Below are 26,365 nucleotides of genomic sequence, written 5' to 3'. Positions count from 1 at the left end.
CTTTGCGACAGGTTCTGCCTCCGAGGAGTATCGTGATTACCCTAACGAAGAACCGTATCAGTGCATCGAACCATCAGGCAAGCAACCAACCATTTGATCATATCGATACAATCCCATGTTCTCGCTCCTGCTCTCTTTTACTGCATTAAGACAACACGTTTCAAACTGTTGTGTGCTACGGTAGTTGAACCCATTTCCTTTGCATGACCTGTCATTGCCACAGTAACTAGATGAAACCCACTAGCATGTGTAGGAGTTGATTGAGCCATATGTATGTGTTGTTCCTACCTTGCTATGCCTGCTATGCTTAGAGTCGTGTCAGGTCTGGTTCATCTGGGTGATGGGCTGGAGTGAAATGGTTATGTCGGTAATGAGAGTGGTGTGGTGAACACGATTTGGTAAAGGTATCGATGAGAGGCCATGTAGGAGTACATGGTGGGTTGTTTCATTGAAGCCGACCTTAAGCACTGAGATCTGTATGCGTGATTTAAGATACAACTACTACCATGCATTGGGCCCTGAAATATGACCCCGCTCGACTTCTTATTCACCCTAGCTCTCTATCCAGGAGTTGCACGTAGTTTCTGTTGTTTGTAGCCTACTGGAGGCCGTGGACAGCGCTGACCGTAGGGGTGGGCTATGATGCGGTAGGTACGTGGCACGGTGTACCGAATACCCGTTAGGTATCTCGGGAACCCTGTTCACATCGTTCGGGGCCGTATGGGAAACCTCGGCCGGACTCCCTGCGGATGGAACCCGAATAGGCGATAAACCTGGACTAGAGGCTTAAGTGTTTAGGTAGGTCGTGGTCTACACCCACGTCGGCTTTCGCTTGAAGTCTGCCGAGCACATGTCGTGTGCAGACGCTAAGTGGTGGAAACATGTATGAAGAAGTACACCCCTGCAGGGTTATCATGATCTATTCGAATAGCCGCGTCCGCGGTAAAGGACTACTTGGTTGCCTATACAGTTCATAGACAAGTAAATGGAAACTACTAAAAGCCTCAAAATAAGTGTGAGTGCCGAGGATGGCTCTTCCGTAGGAAGACGGAGGTGGATCCTCGTAGTGTATTGAATTGGTGAGTAGTGGACTCGTGTACGCAAAACCATTTCAAGTTGGAGTCTCGTAGGTTAGCCTAGCCAAGAGTCAAAGCTGGCTTGCTGCAATAACTCCACCAACCCTTCTTGATAATATGCATGTATGTAGGATCTGATGTAAGTCTTGCTGGGTACCTTTGTACTCATGTTGCTATAATTTACATTTTTTACAGAAGACGCTACAACCCCTTCTGATGGGTTCTACGTAGACATTGACATCAATGAGTAGGCTAAGGCCCAGGTGGTGATCCTGAGCTTGTGAAGGACCACGTAGTATAGCTAGGCTTTCCAAGCCTCTTTTATTTTACTAGTTGTCTGTACTCAGACAAGTTACTTTCGCTGCTGGTTTGTATGACTGTATGACCTGAATGCTGGGTCGTGAGACCCGTGCCTTTGTGTATGTTATGTATGGCTCTCTGAGCCTTAAATAAAGTACTTGTGTCGTAGAGTCATGTTGTGATGCTTTGTTGTATTTGCACATATCGAGCATATTGTGTGTATGATTGAAATGCTTGGTATGTGTGGGATCTGACTATCTAGTTGTTTATCTTTAGTAGCCTCTCTTACCAGGAAATGTCTCCTAGTGTTACCGCTGAGCCATGGTAGCTTGCTACTGCTCTGGAACACTTAGGCTGGCCGGCATGTGTCCTTCCTCGTTCCGGTGTCTGTCCCTTCGGGGAAATGTCACGCATTGAGTACCGGAGTCCTGTTAGCCCGCTACAGCCCGGTTTACCGGAGTCCTGCTAGCCCAGTGCTACAGCCCGGACCCACTTGCTGTTGACCGACACGTTCGAGGCTGGGTCATGAATGCCTGTCCCTGTAAGTCTGTGCCACTTTGGGTTTACGACTAGTCATGTCAGCCCGGGCTCCTTATCATATGGATGCTAGCGACACTATCATATACGTGAGCCAAAAGGCGCAAACGGTCCCGGGCAAAGGTAAGGCGACACCCGTGGGGATACCGTGCGTGAGGCCGCAAAGTAATATGAGGTGCTACAGGCTAGATCGATGTGACATCGAGTTGGGGTCCTGACAGCGTTGGCATCAGAGCCGGACTGCCTGTAGGTTCTCCAAGCCAAACCGGTCGATGTTGAGTCTAGAAATTCTTTAGTTATATGTAGGGGAATTGTTTGTGGGTTGGAACGTAAGGCTCTTTTTACTCCTTTATCTTACGACATTCTGATCTGAGTCAGTCTATTCTTCCACCGGGGGTTAAGGAATTAGGATCTATTCTCTCTATCAGGATCACGTGTTACTAATCAGTAGTACCTTATAGGTTTGATGGTTACAAGCCTAGTTCAGTTCTTCTACCACATTATGTTGTTAGGATGGATCCAGAACTTTGATATGATGATGTTGAGTGTGTATGAAATCCTTTGTCAAATGTCTCAAAATCCTTCTTGAGCATTTACAGCTGTTATGCTGCCGAAATTTTGCTAGAAATTCTAATGCCTTTGCATTATGATTGTGCTTTCAGATGGCCACTCGCGACCTTAATCAAGTGGTTCGCCTGACTCGATGCCTAGATGTACCCAGCCATACTGCCATGTTGGTCAGGGTAATGACTGAGGCTGGATACCGTTGGTATCCTGAGTACACGGTCGAAGAGCAATTCCGAGACTTTAATCAAAGCCAGTATCTCTACACTGTCAGGATATTTCCATCTTATCCTGGGTCCACCGAGCCCCTTCACTGCTCCTATGGACTCGGGGTTACTATTGAGATGGCTGTGCAGGACGCCCCCTACTCTATGATGACCATCATGCGAGTCAGATCTGGTCTATTTCGGGACTCTGATTTCCGGTATATGCCAGGATCACTTCCGGGAGCACAAGGGTATCTCCAGGCTATCTATGCTGACCCCACTCAGGAGGATTCACGGACTCGCACCACTGCTGAGATGCTCGAGGATAAGGACCGTGAAAATCGGGCCTTGAGGTTAGAGCTCTTCAATACCCGTGCTGACCATTGGGCCACATTGACTCGGTTTGCACCGGTGGTGCAAGCTGGATATTCGGATATGCGCGATCTCTATCCTGTGAGATCTGCTTTGCCAGACGTGATGGGTTGGCGTGATGTAGGAGGCATCACCCCACCTCGCGGTCCCCGCAGGCCACCGTCTGTTGGTCCAAGACCTCATCCTAGCCCCTATGGTCCACAAGCTCCGCGAGATCGTCTGTTCCCGGATGATCATGTTGAGCTTCCAGGCTATGGAGGTGACTTCTACGAGGACTACTACGGATCGGTCTGAGTTAGTGGTAGTATCACTAGTTCATGTTAACTGTGTCGTCTATCGTCCTGCGTGACTCGTGGGATATGACCTAGTTTGTATCGCCTTCCGGAGGTGTAGAAAAATAATGTATAGGAGCTTGGAATGCCTCCGATGAGATGTAACCCTCTTTTCACCGTAATAGTACCTTGTTTGGTCTTGTACTAAACCTTGTATGGTGTGTATGACGATGGAATAAAGAAGCAGTTTCTGTATCTACCTTGTCATACGGATGATCATCTTGCATTCCGAGTTATTTCTTACATTCTGTATCCTATGTCGGAACTTTATCATCCTGACTAAATCATTTTCTTGTTTACCTAGGATGGTCAACACGCGCACTAACCCTGCTCCCCAAGAGCAGGCCGAAGGCAGCGAAGTCAGGAATGCAAATCTGCCTCATCCTCCTTCCCTAGCCGAGGTTATGATGGAAGCCGAAAGAAACAAGCGGGAGACCAACCGTTTGTTGGAGCGTATTGAACAGAACACAACACACCATCAGAGGTCTAACGTGGTGTCACTCAGTGATTTCATCAAATTACATCCACCCACGTTCCACCACTCCGTCGAGCCTCACGACGCTGATGACTGGCTTCGCAGTATTTCTCACAAACTGCGTTCTGCGCTAGTAGCTGAGGCTGACAAGGTCACCTTTGCTGCATATCATCTTGAAGGCCCCGCCAGTCTATGGTGGGAGAATTATGGAGCTATGCGCCCAGCGGGCCATGTCACCACTTGGGCTGAATTCAGCGAGGCTTTCCGTGAACATCACATTCTGGAGGGTCTCATGGACCGTAAACGTGAGGAATTTTGCAGTTTCACTCAGGGCCGACTCTCTGTGGATTCTTACAGCAGGGAGTTCGGTAACCTCGCACGATATGCAACTGAGGAAGTTTCTACTGATGCCAAGAAGCAAGCAAGGTTCCGTAAGGGGCTTAGTCCTGAGCTTCGCCGCGACCTCCGTCTGTATGAGTGCACATCTTTTCAGAAACTTGTTAACAAGGCCATCAGTGCTGAAACTGGTCAGACTGATTATGACGCAACACGCAAGCATGGCCGTGACATGGGTTCCTCATCCGGTGCTGGTCCTCAGAAGCGCCGCGTGTGGGTGCCCAACACTGCCCTGCCACCCAGGTTCACACCGAGGCCATCTTTCCAGGCGCCTCGCCCCGTTCAACAGTCTGCACCAGCCAAGCCCTATGGTGGTCCAACCAACAATGCTCCTCCACGTACCCGTTCTGTGACTTGCTTTAAGTGTGGGGAATCTGGCCACTATATGCGCGAGTGTCCCCAGACCAACCCCAACCAATCTGCTAAAGCTGTTGGCCGTGGCAAGCCGACAGGGAAAGTGTTCCATGCCAAGCCGGCCACCGCTACACGTGGCCATGTCAACTGTATCTCTGCCGAGGAAGCTCAAGAGGATCCCAACGTCGTTCTTGGTACGCTTCTTGTTAATTGCCACCCGGCATCTGTTCTTTTCGATACAGGAGCCTCTCATTCTTTTATATCCGAAAATTATGCTCGTTTGCATAACATCGCATTCTGTGACATGCCAACCTCTATGGTAATTCAAACTCCGGGATCCAAATGGCAAACTTCTAGAGTAAGCCATGGAAATGAAATCCAAGTCGACCGACTTGTTTTCCTCGCATCTTTGATAGCCCTTAAATCTTCAGATATTAATATCATCTTGGGTATGGACTGGATGTCAGCTCATCATGCCAAAATTGATTGCTTCTCTAGGACTGTTCAACTTACCCATCCTTCGGGGAAGATAGTCAATGTCTTGACCCGATTAGCCAAGCGACAATTATATTCTCTTAACGCCAGCCCTTTGCCAGACCTTGAGGACGTTCCGGTAGTCCGTGACTTCCCGGATGTCTTCCCAGAGGAATTGCCAGGTGTTCCACCTGACAGGGATGTTGAGTTCGTAATAGACCTCATTCCAGGAACCGTTCCGATTGCTAGAAGACCCTATAAGATGGCACCACTAGAACTAGCCGAGCTTAAGAAACAACTCGATGAGTCCTTGAAAAAGGGTTTCATCCGACCTAGTTCATCTCCATGGGCTTGCCCCGTCCTCTTCGTCAAGAAGAAGGATGGTACGGACCGGATGGTTGTAGATTACCGACTGGTCAATTTGGTCACAATCAAGAACAAATATCCGCTCCCTAGGATCAACAATCTGTATGATCAGCTCGCTGGATCCTCAGTCTTCTCCAAAATGGATTTGAGGTTGGGCTACCATCAAATCAAAATCAGAAACGGGGACATCCCTAAAACGGCCTTTGTTACTCGTTATGGCCAATACGAGTACACCGTCATGTCCTTCGGTTTAACCAACGCTCCAGCCACCTTTTCTCGGTTAATGAACTCAATCTTCATGGAGTATTTGGATAAATTCGTCGTTGTTTACCTCGATGATATACTCATCTACTCCAAGAACGAGGAAGAACATGCCGAACATCTAAGGCTAGTGTTGAAGAAACTTCGAGAGCATCGCCTTTATGCCAATTTTTCTAAATGTGAATTTTGGTTGTCAGAAGTGACCTATCTGGGTCATGTAATATCTGGTAGAGGTATTGCTGTTAACCCTGAGCGAGTTCAAGCCGTCCTTAATTGGACTCCACCTGAATCAGTCAAGCAAGTTCGGAGTTTTCTGGGCTTAGCGAGCTATTGTCGTCGCTTTGTCGAAAACTTCTCCAAAGTTGCTAAACCTCTAACAGAACTCCTCAAGAAAGATAAAAAGTTCGAATGGACTCCACAATGTGAGCACAGCTTTCAAGAACTGAAAAGACGCCTGACTTCTGCTCCCGTACTAGTACCGCCAGACTTCTCTAAGGACTTTGTTATCTACTGCGACGCCTCGCGACAAGGACTAGGTTGCATTCTCATGCAAGATCGACACGTAATTGCTTACGCCTCACGGCAATTGCACCCACATGAGGAGAATTATCCTATTCATGATCTAGAGCTTGCAGCCGTAGTCTATGCACTTAAGACCTGGCGACATTACCTCCTCGGTAACCGTTGCAAAATATTCACTGATCACCAAAGTCTGAAGTACATTTTTACCCAACCGGATTTGAATCTCAGGCAAAGACGTTGGGTTGAGTTGATCACAGATTTCGACTTAGGAATAACTTACACCCCAGGGAAAGCCAACGTCATGGCTGATGCACTAAGTCGTAAATCTTATTGTAACAACCTGATGTTACAACAAAGTCAACCGTTTCTCCATGAGGAATTTCGGAAGCTTAACCTTCACATTGTTCCTCAAGGATTTCTTTCCACCTTGGTGGCGAAACCTACTCTTACGGATCAAATCATCGCTGCCCAGAAGCGAGATAAGGGAATAGCTAAGATCAAGGAGAACATTGCTAGCGGAGGTGCTAGTTGTTTCTCCATAAATGATCATGGTGCTGTGTACTTTGAGAACCGTCTAGTGGTTCCCAAGAACCAGCATCTACGGCAGTTGATCCTTAAGGAGGCTCATGAATCTCCTCTCACCATTCATCCGGGTAGTACCAAGATGTATCAGGACCTACGCCAGAGGTTCTGGTGGACTAGGATGAAGAGAGAAATTGCTTAGTATATTGCTAATTGCGACGTCTGTCGTCGTGTAAAAGCAGAGCATCAACGGCCTGCTGGCACCCTTCAACCCCTAGCTATTCCTGAATGGAAATGGGATAAAATTGGTATGGATTTCATTACCGGTTTTCCCAGGACCAAGAGAGGGAATAATGCTATCTTCGTCGTTGTCGATCGTCTTTCCAAAGTAGCCCATTTCCTACCTGTTCGTGAGAGTATAACCGCTAGTCAGCTGGCAGACTTATACATCTCCCGGATAGTGTCTCTCCATGGTGTTCCTTTGGAAATTAACTCGGATCAAGGAAGTCTTTTCACCTCTCGATTTTGGGAAAGTTTCCAAAATGCTATGGGAACCCGTCTCTCCTTTAGCACCGCTTTCCACCCTCAGTCGAGTGGTCAAGTGGAACGCGTCAACCAGATTCTAGAAGACATGCTTCGAGCCTCTGTTATCTCATTCGGAATGGGTTGGGAGAAGTGCCTTCCATTTGCCGAATTCGCTTACAACAACAGCTATCAATCTAGCTTGGGTAAAGCCCCTTTTGAAGTTCTGTATGGATGACGGTGTCGAACACCACTTAACTGGTCAGAAACCGGGGAAAGACAATTCTTTGGCCCGGATATGATTCAGGAAGCAGAAGAGCAAGTTCGCATCGTTCGTGAAAAGTTGAAAACAGCCCAATCTCGTCAAAAGAGTCAATATGACCGAAAACATAAGGCTCTGACTTTCGAGGTTGACGAGAAAGCTTACCTTCGGGTTACCCCTCTGAAGGGAACCATCGTTTCGGTATCAAAGGCAAATTGGCTCCTCGTTACATTGGACCTTTTTGCATTCTCGCCAAACGAGGAGAAGTTGCCTACCAGTTGGAACTACCTCCGCACCTCTCCAGAGTCCACGATGTCTTCCATGTTTCTCAACTCAGGCGTTGCTTCTCGGATCCTATCCGTGGAGTGGACTACGAAACGCTTGATCTCCAAGATAATCTTACATATCGAGAGTACCCCATTCGTATCCTCGATCAGGCCGAGCGTACCACTCGACGTCATAATATCAAGTTTCTCAAAGTTCAATGGTCGCACCATTCTAAGGATGAAGCAACTTGGGAAAAGGAGGATCGTCTTCGACTCGAGTATCCCGCCTTCTTCCCGGAGGAACCCAAATCTCGGGACGAGATTCTTTTGAGTGGGGGTGAGTTGTCACACCCTAGCTAGTTCATGCATTAGAGTGTTGCATCATGTCTATTCTTCATCAGAAACTTGAAATGGGGATGACAGAACCCCCAGGCCCCTCTGAAACCAACTAGGGTTACTAAAAATATTTTCAATGAACCTGAAATGCCCTTCTAAAATGCCCATCATTTTTTGTCTTGGTTCAGAACCTCTGCCAAAAGTGGTGCACATTTTCCTAGGCCATCTTAGGGTTTTGAATTAAATCATAAATATTTGAATTTGGGCATTTAAAATTATATAAAATATTTAAATGCTCAAATAACTCCAAACTAAAATGTTTCATGTTGGAAATAATCCAACTATGGACCAGGAGTAGTTTGGTGATTTTAGGAGTAGCCTAAGTATTTTATTTAATTCAACAAAGTTGCAGAAGTATTAAAAAAAACAGAAAACAGAAAAAAATGGAAAAAGCTTACCTGGCGCCCAGCACCCGGCCCACCTGCCGGCCCAGCCCAGCACCGCGCCAGGGAGCTGCTTGCCGGCCAGGCAGGCAGGCAGGTGCTCGACGGCGAGCACCGCATGGGTGCCACACACCTGCTCGCCGCCTCGCCGCCTCCCTCGCCCGGCTAACGCCGTGAATCGGCCTCTCTCCCTCTCCCGAACCTCCCAGACACCCCCTCTCCTCTCCAGCTCCTCTCCCTCGCTCTCCCACGCCATGGCCGACGCCATCGCCGCCACCCCCTCGCCGTAGCCACGCCCTCCGTCAACCCCACGCCGTGCCGCCGTGTCCAGGAGCTCCACCGCCGTCCACTTCATCGAGCTAGCCGAGCCCCGTGTACTCGTGCGGCCCGAGACCACCGCACCGACCTCGCCCGAGCTCGCCGTCGCCGGAGATCCCCTTCAACGCCGTCGCCGCCTCAGCTCGTCCCCGACCCCGCCGGTGGCCTCTACGGGAGCGCTGTGAGCCTAGCTACCCCTCCGACCCTCCCTCTCTCATTTCCGAGCCGTGTAGCCACCGCACGAAGATCACACGCACGCACTGTCGCGGATCTCGTCGCCGACGTGCTCCCGGCCATCCTCCGGCCAACCCGCGGTGTCCAACGCACTCACCACGCTGCGTTGGGCCCAACCGTGCACTTCCCGCACCTCCCCGCACACCCTAGGCCGAGTTCGCTTTCACCCGAACTCCGGTGGCCGCCAAGGTCGTCGCCGGCGCCAACTCCGGCCACCCCGACCCCAAGGGACTCCACCAAGAGCTGCGGCTCGTCCTCAGCTCCACTCCGGTGGTCTCTGTGACCCATTTGGTGGCCAAAACGGCCAAAACCACTCCCGCCGCCGCGTCGGGCTCGCCGGCGGCTAAACGCTGGCGCCGCTGGCATTGACTTTGACCACGGGTGGGCCCTGGTTGACTCCCCTGAGTCAATGACAGGTGGGGCCCAGCCCTGTTAATTAAACAGGTTTAGTTTTATTTAAACTTTAATTAAACTAATCACACTGACACGCGGGACCCACTGTCAGGTTTGACCCGGACGTGTTCCGTTGACCTGCTGACGTCACACTGACGTCAGGCTGACGCAATAATTGATTTTCTGGAATTATTCTAATATAGGAAATTCCAGAATATAATTTAAACTTCAAAAATTCATAACTTTTATTCTGTAACTCCAAATCAGACAAATTATATATGAAAAATGATCAGAAAAATCCAATCTATCCATCTGTACTATTTTCATGCATGATTAAACAAGTTAACCTAATGTTTAATACAGAACAAGGAAAAGCACTTTAAAAGGCCATGTTTGAGTTTGAAATTTGAATCTTTGATTCAAATTGGTTCAAACCCTTCTGGTTTTAGTTGCATTAGCCCAACACACTCATATTGCCATGTTTCATGCATGCATCATATTGTTGCACATTGTTTGGTGATGGTTGTGTATCGGTGTCCTTTGCGACAGGTTTTGCCTCCGAGGAGTATCGTGATTACCCTAACGAAGAACCGTATCAGTGCATCGAACCATCAGGCAAGCAACCAACCATTTGATCATATCGATACAATCCCATGTTCTCGCTCCTGCTCTCTTTTACTGCATTAAGACAACGCGTTTCAAACTGCTGTGTGCTACGGTAGTTGAACCCATTTCCTTTGCATGACCTGTCATTGCCACAGTAACTAGATGAAACCCACTAGCATGTGTAGGAGTTGATTGAGCCATATGTATGTGTTGTTCCTACCTTGCTATGCCTGCTATGCTTAGAGTCGTGTCAGGTCTGGTTCATCTAGGTGATGGGCTAGAGTGAAACGGTTATGTCGGTAATGAGAGTGGTGTGGTGAACACGATTTGGTAAAGGTATCGATGAGAGGCCATGTAGGAGTACATGGTGGGTTGTTTCATTGAAGCCGACCTTAAGCACTGAGATCTGTATGCGTGATTTAAGATACAGCTACTACCATGCATTGGGCCCTGAAATATGACCCCGCTCGACTTCTTATTCACCCTAGCTCTCTGTCCAGGAGTTGCACGTAGTTTTTGTTGTTTGTAGCCTACTGGAGGCCGTGGACAGCGCTGATCGTAGGGGTGGGCTGTGATGCGGTAGGTACGTGGCACGGTGTACCGAATACCCGTTAGGTATCTCGGGAACCCTGTTCACATCGTTCGGGGCCGTATGGGAAACCTCGGCCGGACTCCCTGCGGATGGAACCCGAATAGGCGATAAACCTGGACTAGAGGCTTAAGTGTTTAGGTAGGTCGTGGTCTACACCCACGTCGGCTTTCGCTTGAAGTTTGCCGAGCACATATCGTGTGCAGACGCTAAGTGGTGGAAACATGTATGAAGAAGTACACCCCTGCAGGGTTATCATGATCTATTCGAATAGCCGCGTCCGCGGTAAAGGACTACTTGGTTGCCTATACAGTTCATAGACAAGTAAATGGAAACTACTAAAAGCCTCAAGATAAGTGTGAGTGCCGAGGATGGCTCTTCCGTAGGAAGACGGAGGTGGATCCTCGGTAGTGTATTGAATTGGTGAGTAGTGACTCGTGTACGCAAAACCATTTCAAGTTGGAGTCTCGTAGGTTAGCCTAGCCAAGAGTCAAAGCTGGCTTGCTGCAATAACTCCACCAACCCTTCTTGATAATATGCATGTATGTAGGATCTGATGTAAGTCTTGCTGGGTACCTTTGTACTCATGTTGCTATAATTTACATTTTTTACAGAAGACGCTGCAACCCCTTCTGATGGGTTCTACGTAGACGTTGACATCAATGAGTAGGCTAAGGCCCAGGTGGTGATCCTGAGCTTGTGAAGGACCACGTAGTATAGCTAGGCTTTCCAAGCCTCTTTTATTTTACTAGTTGTCTGTACTCAGACAAGTTACTTCCGCTGCTGGTTTGTATGACTGTATGACCTGAATGCTGGGTCGTGAGACCCGTGCCTTTGTGTATGTTATGTATGGATCTCTGAGCCTTAAATAAAGTACTTGTGTCGTAGAGTCATGTTGTGATGCTTTGTTGTATTTGCACATATCGAGCATATTGTGTGTATGATTGAAATGCTTGGTATGTGTGGGATCTGACTATCTAGTTGTTTATCTTTAGTAGCCTCTCTTACCGGGAAATGTCTCCTAGTGTTACCGCTGAGCCATGGTAGCTTGCTACTACTCTGGAACACTTAGGCTGGCCGGCATGTGTCCTTCCTCGTTCCGGTGTCTGTCCCTTCGGGGAAATGTCACGCATTGAGTACCGGAGTCCTGTTAGCCCGCTACAGCCCGGTTTACCAGAGTCCTGCTAGCCCAGTGCTACAGCCCGGACCCACTTGCTGTTGACCGACACGTTCGAGGCTGGGTCATGAATGCCTGTCCCTGTAAGTCTGTGCCACTTTGGGTTTACGACTAGTCATGTCAGCCCGGGCTCCTTATCATATGGATGCTAGCGACACTATCATATACATGAGCCAAAAGGCGCAAACGGTCCCGGGCAAAGGTAAGGCGACACCCGTGGGGATACCGTGCGTGAGGCCGCAAAGTAATATGAGGTGCTACAGGCTAGATCGATGTGACATCGAGTCGGGGTCCTGACAATAATAATCGGGATACTTCTCGGTGATGACCATAGTTTGAGGAGTTCATGTATTCACTATGTGCTAATGCTTTGTTCCGGTTCTCTATTAAAAGGAGGCCTTAATATCCCTTAGTTTCCACTAGGACCCCGCTGCCATGGGTGGGTAGGACAAAAGATGTCATGCAAGTTCTTTTCCATAAGCACGTATGACTATATTCGGAATACATGCCTACATTACATTGATGAACTGGAGCTAGTTCTGTGTCACCCTATGTTATAGCTTTTACATGAGGAATCGCATCCGACATAATCATCCATCACTGATCCAATGCCTACGAGCTTTTCACATATTGTGTTTCGCTTATTTACTTTTCCGTTGCTACTGTTACAACTACTACAAAACTTCTATCTTTACTTTTGCCATTGTTACCATTACTATCATACTACTTTGCTACTAAATACTTTGTTGCAGATACTAAGTTATCCAGGTGTGGTTGAATTGACAACTCAACTGGTAATACTTAAGAATATTCTTTGGCTCCCCTTGTGTCGAATCAATAAATTTGGGTTGAATACTCTACCCTCGAAAGCTGTTGCGATCGCCTACACTTGTGGATTATCAGTACTTCAATTGACAAATTTGTCCCTAGCCGGATTGTAAAACGATTGTCATGGCGAACCTTTTTGCGTCAACCTCTGGACCCGAAGGTGCGAAGTGTTCCCAAATACCCGCTCAGTAATATAGACCGGGGTACGCGTGGAAACCAGGCGTAGGGGTCATAGTTGCTTGAACAGACAAGTTGTATCCAGCTAGCTATGTTATATTACATTGTAATTGTAAGAAACATCTTCTAGAGAGAATATTTCCATTAAGGGTTCCTTTCCCTGGGTGAGCATGCATTAACATGCATGCCCGAACTGTGATTGAAAAATCACAGCGTACGTAACATCTGGGGGTTCATAGTGTAATGAGTAAAAAACATCTTTAGTCCACCGACCGAATATTCCCTTAAGAATGCTAGCTTTCGGCTTCACCCAGTTTGAGGTACACATCCGGATGACTTGGCAGTAACAATCTCAGAGGTGCTCCCTTTATGCCCTAGCCGAACTAACAGGAACGTAGAGCATAAGCACAGGAGCCAGGCAACCCAGCTTGGCTAAAACTTAAGTCATATCGATGCATATAATGGCGAAGAAAAGGTACATACAAGGAAAAGACACATATGTGGTGAGCTTAATGCTCGGAAAATAATAATAAGCTTCTATAAAAGAAGCCCCCAGGTATAATGGACGTACATATTTGAGGATGTGTATGTCGTAGGTGCACGATTTAGCCGCACGAAAGCTTTAAGGCTAAAAAAAGGAAAAACGAAAAGAGAGGAAAAAATAATGGAAACGAAAGGGAGAAGGAGACGAACAAATAGTTCGGCGCTAGGCATAGAATCTTCGGAGTCTGGACGCGTTCCATGGGTTCGACTCTAGGCGATTCTCTGATGCATCACGCAGGCGGTACGCTCCTCCAGTGAGAACTTCGTCAATGATGAAGGGACCCTCCCACTTGGGCTTGAGTTTGTCCTTTTTCTTCTCCGGCAAGCGTAGAACGAGTTCGCCAACATTATAAGTCTTGGCCCGCACTTCTCTACTTTGATATCTGCTGGTTTGTTGTTGATAAAATGCAGAACGGGCTTTTGCGACATCGCACTCCTCCTCCAGGGCATCTAAGCCGTCCTGCCGATCAAGCGCGGCCTCTCTCTCTTCATACATGCGCACTCGAGGGAGTCATGAATGATGTCGCACGGAAACACAGCCTCTGCACCGTACACCTTGAAAAAGGTGTATATCCGGTAGTGCGATTGGGTGTGGTCCGCAGCCCCCAGAGTACGGAGTCGAGCTCCTTGACCCAATGCTTGTCTGATTCTTTCAAAGACCGCACTAGTCTGGGCTTAATGCCGCTCATAATAAGACCATTGGCTCATTCAACTTGACCGTTTGTTTGCGGGTGATAGACGGAGGCGTAATCGAGCTTAATGCCCAGATTACCACACCAGGTTTTTACCTCGTCGGCTGTGAAATTGGAGCCGTTATCGGTGATGATGCTGTGTGGAACACCATAACGGTGCACAACACCGGATATGAAGTCTATCACTGGTTCGGCTTCGGCCGTTTTAACTGGTTTGGCCTCTATCCACTTAGTGAATTTATCCACCATGACCAACATATATTTTTTCTTATGGATTCCTCCTCTAAGGGGTCCGACCATATCAAGCCCCCAGACCGTGAAAGGCCAAGTGATGGGGATTGTTTGTAGAGCGATGGGTGGCATATGGCTTTGGTTGGTGAAAAGCTGGCATCCGACGCAACGTTGGACAAGGTCCTATGCGTCTGCTCGGGCCGTCGGCCAATATAAACATGTACGGAAGGCCTTGCTTACAAGGGCCCGAGCCGTGGCGTGGTGACCACCGAGACCGGCATGAATTTCAGCCAAGAGCTGCCGCCCCTGTTCCTCAGAGATACATCTTTGAAGTTCTCCGGTAGCACTTTTCTTGTAGAGTTCTCCGTCGTGAACCTTGTAGGCTTTCAAGCACCGGACAATGCAGCGTGCCTCATTCTGATCCTCAGGGAGTTCTCGCCTATTAAGGTAGGCCAAGAAGGGTTCGGTCCATGGGGCAATGACTGCCATGATAAGATGGGCCAATGGTGCTATTTCGGTGGCTGAGCCCCCGATGATATCGGTGTGTTCAGAATCTGGGGTTATGGTCAAATCCGGACTGGTGTTGCGGCTCTCCCCTTGCCACACCACGGATGGCTTGAAGAGCCTTTCCAGAAAAATGTTAGGTGGGACGGGGTCGCGCTTGGTGCCGATGCGAGCAAGGACATCCGCCGCTTGATTACTTTCTTGAGCCACATGATGAAACTCGAGTCCCTCGAACCGAGCCGACATTTTGAGAACGGCGTTACGGTAATCTGCCATCTTCGGATCTTTGGCGTCGAAATCTCCATTTATTTGAGATATTGCGAGGTTTGAGTCCCTACACTTCCAGGCGTTGTATGCTCATGGAGACAGCCATCCGAAGACCATGCAATAAGGCCTCGTATTCGGCTGCATTGTTGGAGTCTGTGTATAATATTTGGAGTACGTACTAAACTGTATCTCTAGTGGGGGATGTTAGGACAACGCCCGCTCCTAAGCCCGCCAACATTTTGGAGCCGTCGAAGTGCATGACCCAGTTGGAATATGTGTCGTACTCTTTAGGGAGTTCAACCTCTGTCCATTCAGTGACGAAGTTGGCCAGTACTTGGGATTTAATGGCCTGACGTGGTCTGTATGTTATGTCGAATGGGAGGAGCTCAATGGCCCACTTGGCAATCCGGCCCGTGGCATCGCTGTTATTTATTATGTTATTAAGTGGTACTTCAGAGGCCACCATGATCGAGCACTCTTGAAAGTAGTGTTGTAGCTTCCGGATGCCATGAAGACCGCGTATGCTATTTTTTAGTAATGAGGGTATCGGGATTTGCATGGTGTGAGGAGAGTGGATACGTAGTATACCGGCTTCTGAAGTGGGAATTTGTGTCCGCCCTCCTTTCGTTCAATGACGAGCACCGCACTCACGACCTAGTGTGTTGCCGATATGTATAATAACATGGGTTCGCCGATGTTCGATGTGGCCAGGATTGGGTTGCTCGCTAAAAGAGCCTTTATTTCTTCCAGTCCGACCGTTGTCGCGTCCGTCCATTCGAAGTGATCGGTGCATCGAAGAAGGCGATAAAGTGGTAATGCTTTTTCTCCTAGTCTGGAGATAAAGCGGCTTAAAGCTGCCACACATCCAGCTAGTTTTTGGACTTGTTTAAGGTCTGTTGGCGTAGCCAACTATGAAAAACTCAGATTTTAGCTGGGTTCGCCTCGATTCCTCTATTGGAAACTATGAAGCCCAACAGTTTTCCAGCGGGAACACCGAAAACACACTTTTCCGGATTGAGCTTGATGTCATATATATGGAGGTTGTCGAATGTGAGACGCACATCATCTATTAATGACTCGACGTGCCTAGTTTTGATGACGACGTCATCTACATACGCTTCAACTGTCTTGCCGATCTATTTCTCCAGGCATGTTTGAATCATGCTTTGGTAGGTGGCGCCGGCGTTTTGAAGTCCGAAGGGCATAGTGTTGAAGCAGAACGACCCATATGGGGTAATGAATGCTGTTGCGGCTTGGTCAGACTCCTTCATTTTGATTTGATGGTATCCAGAGTATGCGTCAAGGAAACACAGTGAGTCGTGTCTGGCTGTAGCATCAATAATCTGATTGATGCAAGGGAGGGGAAATGGATCCTTAGGGCACGCCTTGCTGAGGTCTTTGAAATCGACTCATAGACGCCAGGATTTATCCTTCTTTGGCACCATCACCAGGTTTGCCAACTAGTCCGGGTGTTTTATTTCTCTGATGAATCCGGCCTCAATTAACTTGGCTAGCTCCTCCCCCATGGCTTGTCATTTGGGCCCGGAAAAGCGCCGCAGTGTTTGCTTGACCGGTTTATATCCCTTCAGTATGTTTAGGCTGTGTTCAGACAACCTGCGTAGGATTCCTGGCATATCAGAAAGGTGCCAGGCGAATATGTCCCAGTTTTCGCGCAGGAACTCTCATAGTGCGGCGTCAACCGTTGAGTCCGGCTGTGCCCCGATGGATGTTTTCTTCCTGGGGTCCGTCGGGTGGACTTAAAATTTGGCTATTTCATCTGCTGATTTAAAGGAGGTGGATTTGGGTCGTTTGTCCAGGATCACGTCGTCCCTATCCACCGTTGAGCGTAGTGCGGTTAACTCTTCGGCCGCGAGGGCTTCACACAATGCCTCGAGGTCCAGGGCTGCGGTTTTGTTTTTGGCGCGGACTGCTATGTCTGGATCACTGGCAAGAGTGATAATACCATTGGGCCCGGGCATCTTGAGCTTCATGTACCCGTAATGAGGTATAGCTTGGAAGCATGTAAATGCATCTCGCCCTAATAAGGCGTGATATCCACTGTTGAAAGGGGCCACTTGGAAAGTTATCTCTTCAGACCGATAATTCTCTGGTGTGCTGAATACCACGTCGAGTGTGATTTTTCCCGCGCATCGCGCCTACCGACTGGGAATGATTCCTTGGAAGGTCGTGCTACTTTGCTCAATGCGGCTCCTGCTATTTCCACTTTGATGAGAGTTTCCTTGTAAATGAGGTTTAGTCTGCCGCCGCCGTCCATGAGCACTTTGGTAAGCCGAAAGTCGTCCATGATTGGACTGAGGACCAAGGTGGCTGGTGCCCGGACTATCATGAATTTTGGTTCGTCACCGACATTGTAAGTTATGGTTGTGTCGTCCCAGGGGTTTATTGCTGCGACTTGGCAGACTTCAGCGAGGCCGCGGAGTGCCCTTTTGCGCCTATTGTTTGAGGCGAAAGTCTCGAAGACCGTCAATACTCTGAGGTCCTCGTCTTCCATGGGGTGTTGCTCTGCGGTATTTTTGGTGAGGAGATCCTCGCTGCTCTTGGCCACTTGCCGGAGTATCCAACATGCTCTAAGGCTGTGGGTTGGCATGGTATCCGGTGTTGTGTGTATTTTGCATGGCCTATCGAGCCATCCCTCCAGAACGATTTCGCGCCCCGTAATGGGCTTCAATTTCTTTACTATTGCATCGGGCAACCCACGAGGGTGCATCCTTTTTGCCCAGACGAGTGGTTGATTGGAAACTGGTGGCTCCCAGGGAGCTGCCTGAGTTTTCCAGGCACTTTCCATTGCGCAGTACTTCTGTACTATGGTTGCCAAGTCAACAAAGTGTAATACGCGACGGCGGTTAATGGCATTGAGGATTCCCTCGTCCGTGCAATTGTTGCAGAATAGTGAGATCACATCTTCATCGCGGCAATCTTTGATCTTGTCTTTGACAAGGAGGAATCTGGCCCAAAAGTGATGGACCGTTTCTTGAGACTGTTGTCATATATACATAAGATCGCGCGTATCTAGGTGGGTGGGTGGATTTAAGTCCGAACCTTGACCCAATTTGGGGTCCGGAGTTTGAGAAACTTCCAAACTTAATAGTTTGGGCTCCGGGGTATCGACTGATTTTTCAGGCCCCTCGTCCGATTCTAGGTTCGGAGGGCAGGGCGTATTGTTCCGTAGACGGGTATCCGGCTCTTCAAGCCTAAAAATCCGAACATAGTTCATCCTCAATATAGAGAAAGAGTTGTTGTTTCGCTCCTCGATTACCGCTACCTGATGGGTGATCAGTGGAGATTTGATTTCTCTCTTATCAGGTTTAAGCCCAATTCAATCGTAGTCTGTAGCGACCCCCAGGGCGGTGATGCGATCAAGGAGTTCGTTTAAAGACGACAACTCCGTCGGATTCATCCGTTTGGAGTGTTCGGAGTCAACACGGAGGCGATTTTCGATGACCCGAGAAGTCATCGTTGGCTTGACGGCCGAACGGGCGGTCATGGTAAAGCCGCCCAGCTGGAGGGTTTGACCTGGGGCCAGGGCTCCTCCGGAGATGATACTGTCCTTGACAACAAAGCGAGCCATCAATCCTGTCTTAGACGTCACAACGGAACTCTCAATGAAAGCACCAATGTCGGTGTCAAAACCGGCGGATCTCGGGTAGGGGGTCCTGAATTGTGCGTCTGAGGTTGATGGTAACAGGAGGCAGGGGACACGATATTTACCCAGGTTCGGGCCCTCTCTATGAAGGTAATACCCTACTTCCTGCTTGATTGATCTTGATGAATATGAGTATTAGAAGAGTTGATCTACCACGAGATCGTAATGGTTAAAACCCTAGAAGTCTAGCATGTATGATTATGATTGCCTCTACGGACTAAGCCCTCAGGTTTATATAGACACCAGAGGGGATTAGGGTTGTACAAAGTCGGTTACAGAGAAAGGAATCTTCATATCCGGGCGCCAAGCTTGCCTTCCACGCCAAGGAGAGCCCCATCCAGACACGGGAGAGAGTCTTCGGTCTTGTATCTTCACAGCCCATCAGTCCAGCCCATGTCAACAGGCCGGACGCTCGAGGACCCCTTAATCCAGGACTCCCTCACCCGCAGGCCCAATGAAAGGGCGCCAACACGATCATGCTTTTGACATGCTGGGAGATCCGGAAAGAGCGGAACAGCTGCACATTCAGAGGCAAACAGCCGGCAGCGAGGGACAATGCAAAGGCCATCGAAAATTCGGTGGAACTTTGGCGGTAGGCGGGCGCAACATGCTTGGAGAGACCCTTCTGGGATCCGCCATGAAATATAGGCCATTGTAATTCCTGTTTTCCTTCGGTCAGCAAAGGCTAGGCCGAAGCAGAGTTGTTGTAACCTTTTTTTCTGTACTGGTCTTAGGACCCTCCAACGCACTTTTGTTTCCCGTTGCTTTGTGTTAATGATGTGAAAAGCCAGCGATTGCTGGATCTTTCAAAAAATAAATTATTCTAGAGAAGTTTCGACGGGAGCAAAATAGAGTGGCGGATCGATTTGCAAATTACAGTCGTATGGAGTGTACCACTAATGCGTGGCTACACAGAGGACACTCATGTATCGAGGAACTTTTGCCTCCTGGCTGTAACCCCGCAATAATGAAATAAAACTCTCATTTTCCCCGCAAAAAAACCGTTGTCTAGGGTTTTTGTGCTGTTTTAGAAAAAGAAACTAGGAACTATTTTATCTATTTTTGACATGTTTTTTTACGGCCATCTATTTTCGACATGTTCATGTGATCATCAGACAAGATATTACCTGAGGAAAAAGGATCGTCGAGATCGGACGGGTACGCTCAGCATCAAACCGACGTCTGCTAACTCAAGAAGCAGCTGCAGCTCATGATTAAAGCGCCCCATATTAAGAACTCAAACATGCATGGATGCATACATGTGATGTGAGCTCCCCAAAAGGTCACTCTATACTGAACTCACGTACCATCTGAATCAGATAGCGCACCAAATCAAATCCCTCTCCACCTCTCAAACACGATCCACAGTTCCACGCTTAGAGCCGCACGAGAGTGCCTCGTCATTGTACCAGCAACACGCACGGACACCCTCCCCTGTTTCCCGGGCAAGTGCCGTGCGCCGCGCAGGCAGGCAAGCGCAAGCAGCACTGCACCAATCGGCCAGCCCCACGGACACTACTAGCAGTGCTCAGACAGTACTCTTCAGCGGAGCTTTATTCGATCAAACTCGCTGGTCGGGCGGACGTGCGCTGGAAATCCGCACAATTAAGCGGGAGCTACTGCTGCTGGCATCGCTAACTGGTAAGGCATGCATGTAGCATGTAGCCGCGGGCCGCAGCGACGTGAAACATGGAGCTACGTAGGCCGGAAGCGGCCCGTCGCTGAGATTAGTGGCATCATGGCATTGCTGCCGCCCGACTGCAGCATCATTTATGCTGGTTGATACGGGATGGTGTGGGATCGCCCCCTCGGCTCACAAAAGGAAAATAAAACCTGACGAGCGCACGAAAACCCAAGAAAAGTACAGACAAAAATGGGGTAAAATCCATCCAAGCTCCCAACTCGAAAAAAGGGAGAAGAATCCACGTCACTGTGTGAGGAAACGGGCGACCGATCGAGTTTTTAGATTCTCTCCCGGCCGGCCGATGCCCGGTGGATTTTTACGTGCAGCGTGCGCCATGCTGCGCGCGTACGCAAGTACTCCTAGTAGTACATTACAGTGGAGTGCAGTACGCTTGTTGCATGCCATTGCCAACCCGTGGTCTGCGTTTCGAAATTTGAAAGCTCCATCGACCAGGTCCGTCGTCCGAACGGCCGGACGGGCTCCTGAGTCGCGGCTACTCATGATCGAGATCGCCCAATGGATGGCCCAGGGTAAAAAGGGCAACTGGACTGGACAGCCACCCCCGGATTCCTCCGCGCACGCACTCCATTATGTTGTCCTGCCTGCCCGAGCGCTGACATGCCACGGCTTATACAAGTCTCATGTGGGCTGGCTCGTGATTTGGCAATTGAAAATTGCATGCATGTGCACATGGCTTAACAGTCAATGATGATGCCCGGATCTATGCACATCCATAATGCATGTTGTTACATTATACCGACATTCATCCGTTCAATTCAAACACAGTTGACCCAACAATATACTCCCTCCGTTTTAAAATATAGTGTTTCCTCTATTTTCGTGCTTTAACTTTGATCATAAATTTAACCAATGAGACCGACTGCGGCTCGAGCAAAAGTTATACCAGTGAATTTATATTCAAAAAAAGTTTTTAATTATATAATTTTTTTCTCCCGCCACAGTCGTTCTCGTTGGTTAAATTTATGATCAAAGTTGGACATCGGAAAGCGCCGGGCGCATTACATTTTGGAATGGAGGGAGTACTTAGTACTGACACTGTACGCATGGGACATTCAGTCAAGTACACATAGGACTGTAGGAGTATAATGTATGCCATGTAGTACAGATATGCATGCTAAACAGTGATGATGCAAGACTAGACATAGCCAATTAGCAATGGCCTCAACAGTGTGAAACGACCTATCTTTTCATGGGAACGTAGCCTGAGAGAGAGGAGTAGGTGAAGCTAGTTGTGCACGTAGGTGGAGCCCGCATTCGACATTCCGCGTGATCTCCGTTGGTCCACCCATAGGTTAATGTATCCCAGTGCTCTTTTTTTCTGAATCGAACAAAAGCGCTGCTGTACCTAAGGCTCAGACACCGCTCAAACACCCAAATTTCTCAAGCAATTAGGTGTACCGACTCGTGGGGACCTTCGTCCCAGATGATCATGGACATGCTATATCATAGTGTTAAAAAACGTCTTACATTTCAGGGCGGTGGAGCTACTATGGTAGCTGCTGCATCTCTAGCATCTAGTAGCATGCACGACTCCCCTATCGATCGGTTGGTTCGATCTACAGCTCTATACTCGTTCAAATCTTGGCGGAGTATTCCAACGAAATGGCTGCGCATGCAGGGCTCTGCTGCTTGATGACTGGTCCTTAGATTTTTACAAGTTTGTCGAAAGTATCAAGACGTTTTCGCTAGTCTTTTAAGTTTTATCAAGATATAGTCTAGTTTCTTTTTTCACAAACATAGTGTAGTTTAAATTGAAGATGCATGCATGCATGCCTGCTCATTGACCGAAGTCTGGAGTAGACAATACTGATTGTTAATTTATTTTGACAGCTTTGGCGCTGCGGTTTCAGACCTACCTTACCTAATTAAGTTGGATGCCATGCATTCATGCATGCAATCATGGTCAGCTAGCTTTACCTACCCGAGCGCAGCGCAGAGTGCCATCTAGACTGACTGACTGACTGACTGAAAATGGCTAGTTGTTGGAGAGCATGACTCTAGTTTCAGTGACTCAGTTTGGTGTTCCTTAGGGCACGGTACGGAAGCTGGAGTATATGATCGTACCCCAGGTGTTAAGAGGTACGAAAAAAAATGGTAAGCCAGCGATTGCGTAAATATTCTTCAAACGGGAAACGTTCGTACAAAATCTGAGCCCAACTCCGAACTCCAAGTGCATGCTGTCGAGTGGCATTGCTGACTGCATTGCCATTGATCAGGTCCGTATCCCCGTGACGGTCCGGAGGAAAGAATCCCCTTTGTGTGACAACAGATGGTTCTTTCCCCCAAAGAAGTACCACTCGAGACTCGACATGAGATAATATGCTTTCACTTGACCCTTCGGGCATAACCAAGCCAAACTCCTGCCTCCATTTGTCACTATATTTTCATGCAAAAATGGTGTAGCAGATCCGGTTTGTGGGAGTAAAACGGTGCAAGCCAATCATGCAATCGTAGGGCTCGGCAAAGCTGTAGACGAAGACACGCACCGAATCAACCAGTCCCATCCGTTCGTCGATCGACGGATGGATCGATGGATCGCGGGCTCGGAAAGCACCCGCGACACGACGGATGTGGATGGCGACCACCGGCTTCCCCAGAAACGATAGGAGCCCGCGAGGCCGGACCATCCCCAATGGGTCAGGCACCGCACCGGCACAGAGCGCATCCCGTCCCCGGGATTCCACCCGGCGCAACACGACGCCGCGCTCCACTCCAACCGCGCGCTTCCCCGTCCCTCCATTGTCAACCGCCCGGGCGTGCACGCATCAACGCTCGTGATCCGCGTAAAGAAGGGGACTGCTACATTTTATCATCACGGTTTCTTTTTTTCAAAAACTACCGGATTCCGTTACAAAAGTCACCAGAAGTACAAAACGCTTCAAACAAAATAAAAATTACGTTGAGTTTCCTAGACAACACAACGATCGACAACACAACGATCACTATCGCCGCAAGAACGAGGTGTGGCCGCTCCCCTAATAGGGCTGATTTGACCTTATCAACGACAACCGGAAAAGTCGTCGTGCACGTCACCCTAAGGACCAGCACGATGAAGCCGCAATCATCATTGAATAGATCCGAATCATCCGACAGTAGATCTCGTCATCGTGTACGCACAACGAGAAACCCTAACATCACTACCCCAAGGAGACGGCAGGAATCCACGCAAGCGCTCCAATGACTACGTCCAGACAAACGAACTCGAGAAGGATCGAAGCCCGAAAGACAAACTCGAAGAGGAAGCGCCACCATTCACAGCTATGAGGACAGAAAGAGCCTAACATAAACTACTAGCCAGAGCGGAGACACTGGGGTTCCTCCTCCCCGTCACCGACCACAAGAGCGACAGACAATGGGGAGGCGAATCCACGGGCTCACAGGGAAGCCTGGATGGGATGATTTTGCCCTGCCGAGGAGAAGGGAAGGAAACAAAAATATATGTGAACATAGTGCTGATTTGAGCAATTTTTCATTAAGCTTAATCCAAAAAAACATTAGATAGAACATGATAATCATAGTAAAGATGATAACTGCATCAAGTAAGAACTTGATGTAAGCAATCATGCAATCGGGTACATAACATACAAACATCATTCATATTGACAGGAAAAAGTAGTAGACTAGATGCAATCCCTAACAGAAGGGAGAAAGTAGACATACGGTGCAGTTGAAGAAGATGCGGATGTGTAATGTCATGTCGCTGAGGAGGTGGTCGACGTCAGGGAAAAACTTATCGTCCGGGAAGTAGTCGTTGTGTTCAACCACGTTGGAGGAAGATACAGCAGTCGCGCAAGAGCGCTCCCCAAAAACCCTACCGCCCCTCTGTCGTAGTAGATAACAAGAGGATGGGTTTTGGATGCTTGCTATTGATGGCTTATATTGTACGCATTTTTAGACCTCATTTGTTGCATGTTACCTCCATATATTATGTCCCATTGAACCAATACATGTCTATTATGCATGATTTCCGGTTTTCATCCTTTTCATTATGAGCATTGCATACTATGTAATTTTATTTAGTTTTTATTAGTTTCCATTGTTTTGTCGTGTCTACAAGTGTTTTGGAACAGCATAGGACCAAGCACGATGAAAAGGCAAAGGATGGGTTCAATATGGAGGGCTTCCACGCACTAGACTTAAAACATTTGGGATGATAAAACCGTCATTTTTCTTCTTCCAAAGTGCTCCAAATCAACATATATGATAACAAGTACATCAACATCGTTCTTACGATTATAATGAGCCCATGAATGTCGGAATTCGAGTTCATACGAAGAAATGACAACCAACATACGGAAGGAGTCTAGAGCGTTTGACAAGCCACGGTACGAGCATGACCATCCGTACCACTTTATGACAAGCCCAAAAAGGATCATATCAGACTGGATTCTTCACTGATCTCGTTCTCGTTCATTCCCACGACTTCCTTGTACATCAAGGGTTTGGCTCATCTGGAGCCCTTGGATTAAAGGAGAAAAGCTACACCTACGGAAGAGGCTTTGGGAGAATCCTTATATAAACTCCTCCAACCGTAGTCGCCACGATCCTCCATCTACATCATGTCATTGATACATCTCAAACGTATATATAATTTTTTATTGTTTCATGCTACTATATTACCACTTTTGAATACTTTTTGTAGAAATTTATATTATTTGTCTGAACTAACCTATTAATTTAGTGCCCATAGCAAGCTGTTGTTTCCACATATGGGTTTGTACATTTGATAACATACATGATGAATTCAATCTCTGAAGCAAATTGGACTCTATTCATCCACACATGCTCATCAACTGTTTTTCAATATGATTTTTGCACAGTGTTATGCTAAGTGACATTTTGAGAAAACATTTTATCCTTTTACACTTCTTTAAAACTCCGTCACACTACATGCCTTAGCACAATCAAATGTTTCAATCTATCTATATAAATTTTCTTCCAATAATTCTAAATCATTTCAGAAACATGATTTTAATCTTTTACGCTAATATACTTTATATTATTTATGATCAAGTGATATGTCATACATATGTAAGATCAGAAATGCCATAGATCTTCCACTAAACTTCTTGTATTCACAAGCTCCTTGACAAAGTTCAAATTCTCCAATTACTTCATCAAATTTCACCTAATTGATATTTTATTTCAAATCATACACATGGCTTGAAATATTTATATCATTCTGGTATTACCAACAAAACCTTTTGTTTGTATCTTATATACATCCTGTTTGAAATATTTTTTAAAATAGTTTTGTTACTCATCTGTTATATATCAATAATATACAACACTCACCATTGTAATCCATTTATACTTTTAGTATTGCTATTAACAAGAAGATTTGAAAAGATCAAATCTTTCATTCCTATAGAACTGTTTTGTAAAACTTTTCTTTCAGGATCACTATCCATGAATATTCGAAGACCCATTTACATTATTGTGCCAAACACACCTTCGGAAGGTTTCACCAAGTTCAAAACATGTCCCTTGTATTTTGACTTCACTTTAGGTTTCAATGGTTTAAGCCATACCTCTCTAGATGGGCGCCATCACTGCTTCCTTGTAGTGCACATGTTTATCTTCTTCTAAGATGAAGTAATCAGTAGATTCAATAATATTTCTAAACCTTCGTATTTTGTTACAGTCTTAACTTCAGCTCCTACATCAATGTGAAAGATCGAGGATGTCGCCTAGAGGAAGGGGGTGAATAGGCGCTTTAAAATAGGATCAGTAGTTCTGTCGGAGTAGTACTATTGCTTGGGGGAGCAGTACTACCGCTTAAGTGGAAGTGGCACTGGTCAGCGGAAGTACCACCTAAGCGGTATTACTGCTCCGGTGAGAGGTACTACTG

This window comes from Triticum dicoccoides, chromosome 4B, assembly GCF_002162155.2.
Source record: "Triticum dicoccoides isolate Atlit2015 ecotype Zavitan chromosome 4B, WEW_v2.0, whole genome shotgun sequence".
Lineage (NCBI taxonomy): Eukaryota > Viridiplantae > Streptophyta > Magnoliopsida > Poales > Poaceae > Triticum > Triticum dicoccoides.
Note: the sequence above shows the minus strand (reverse complement) of the source record.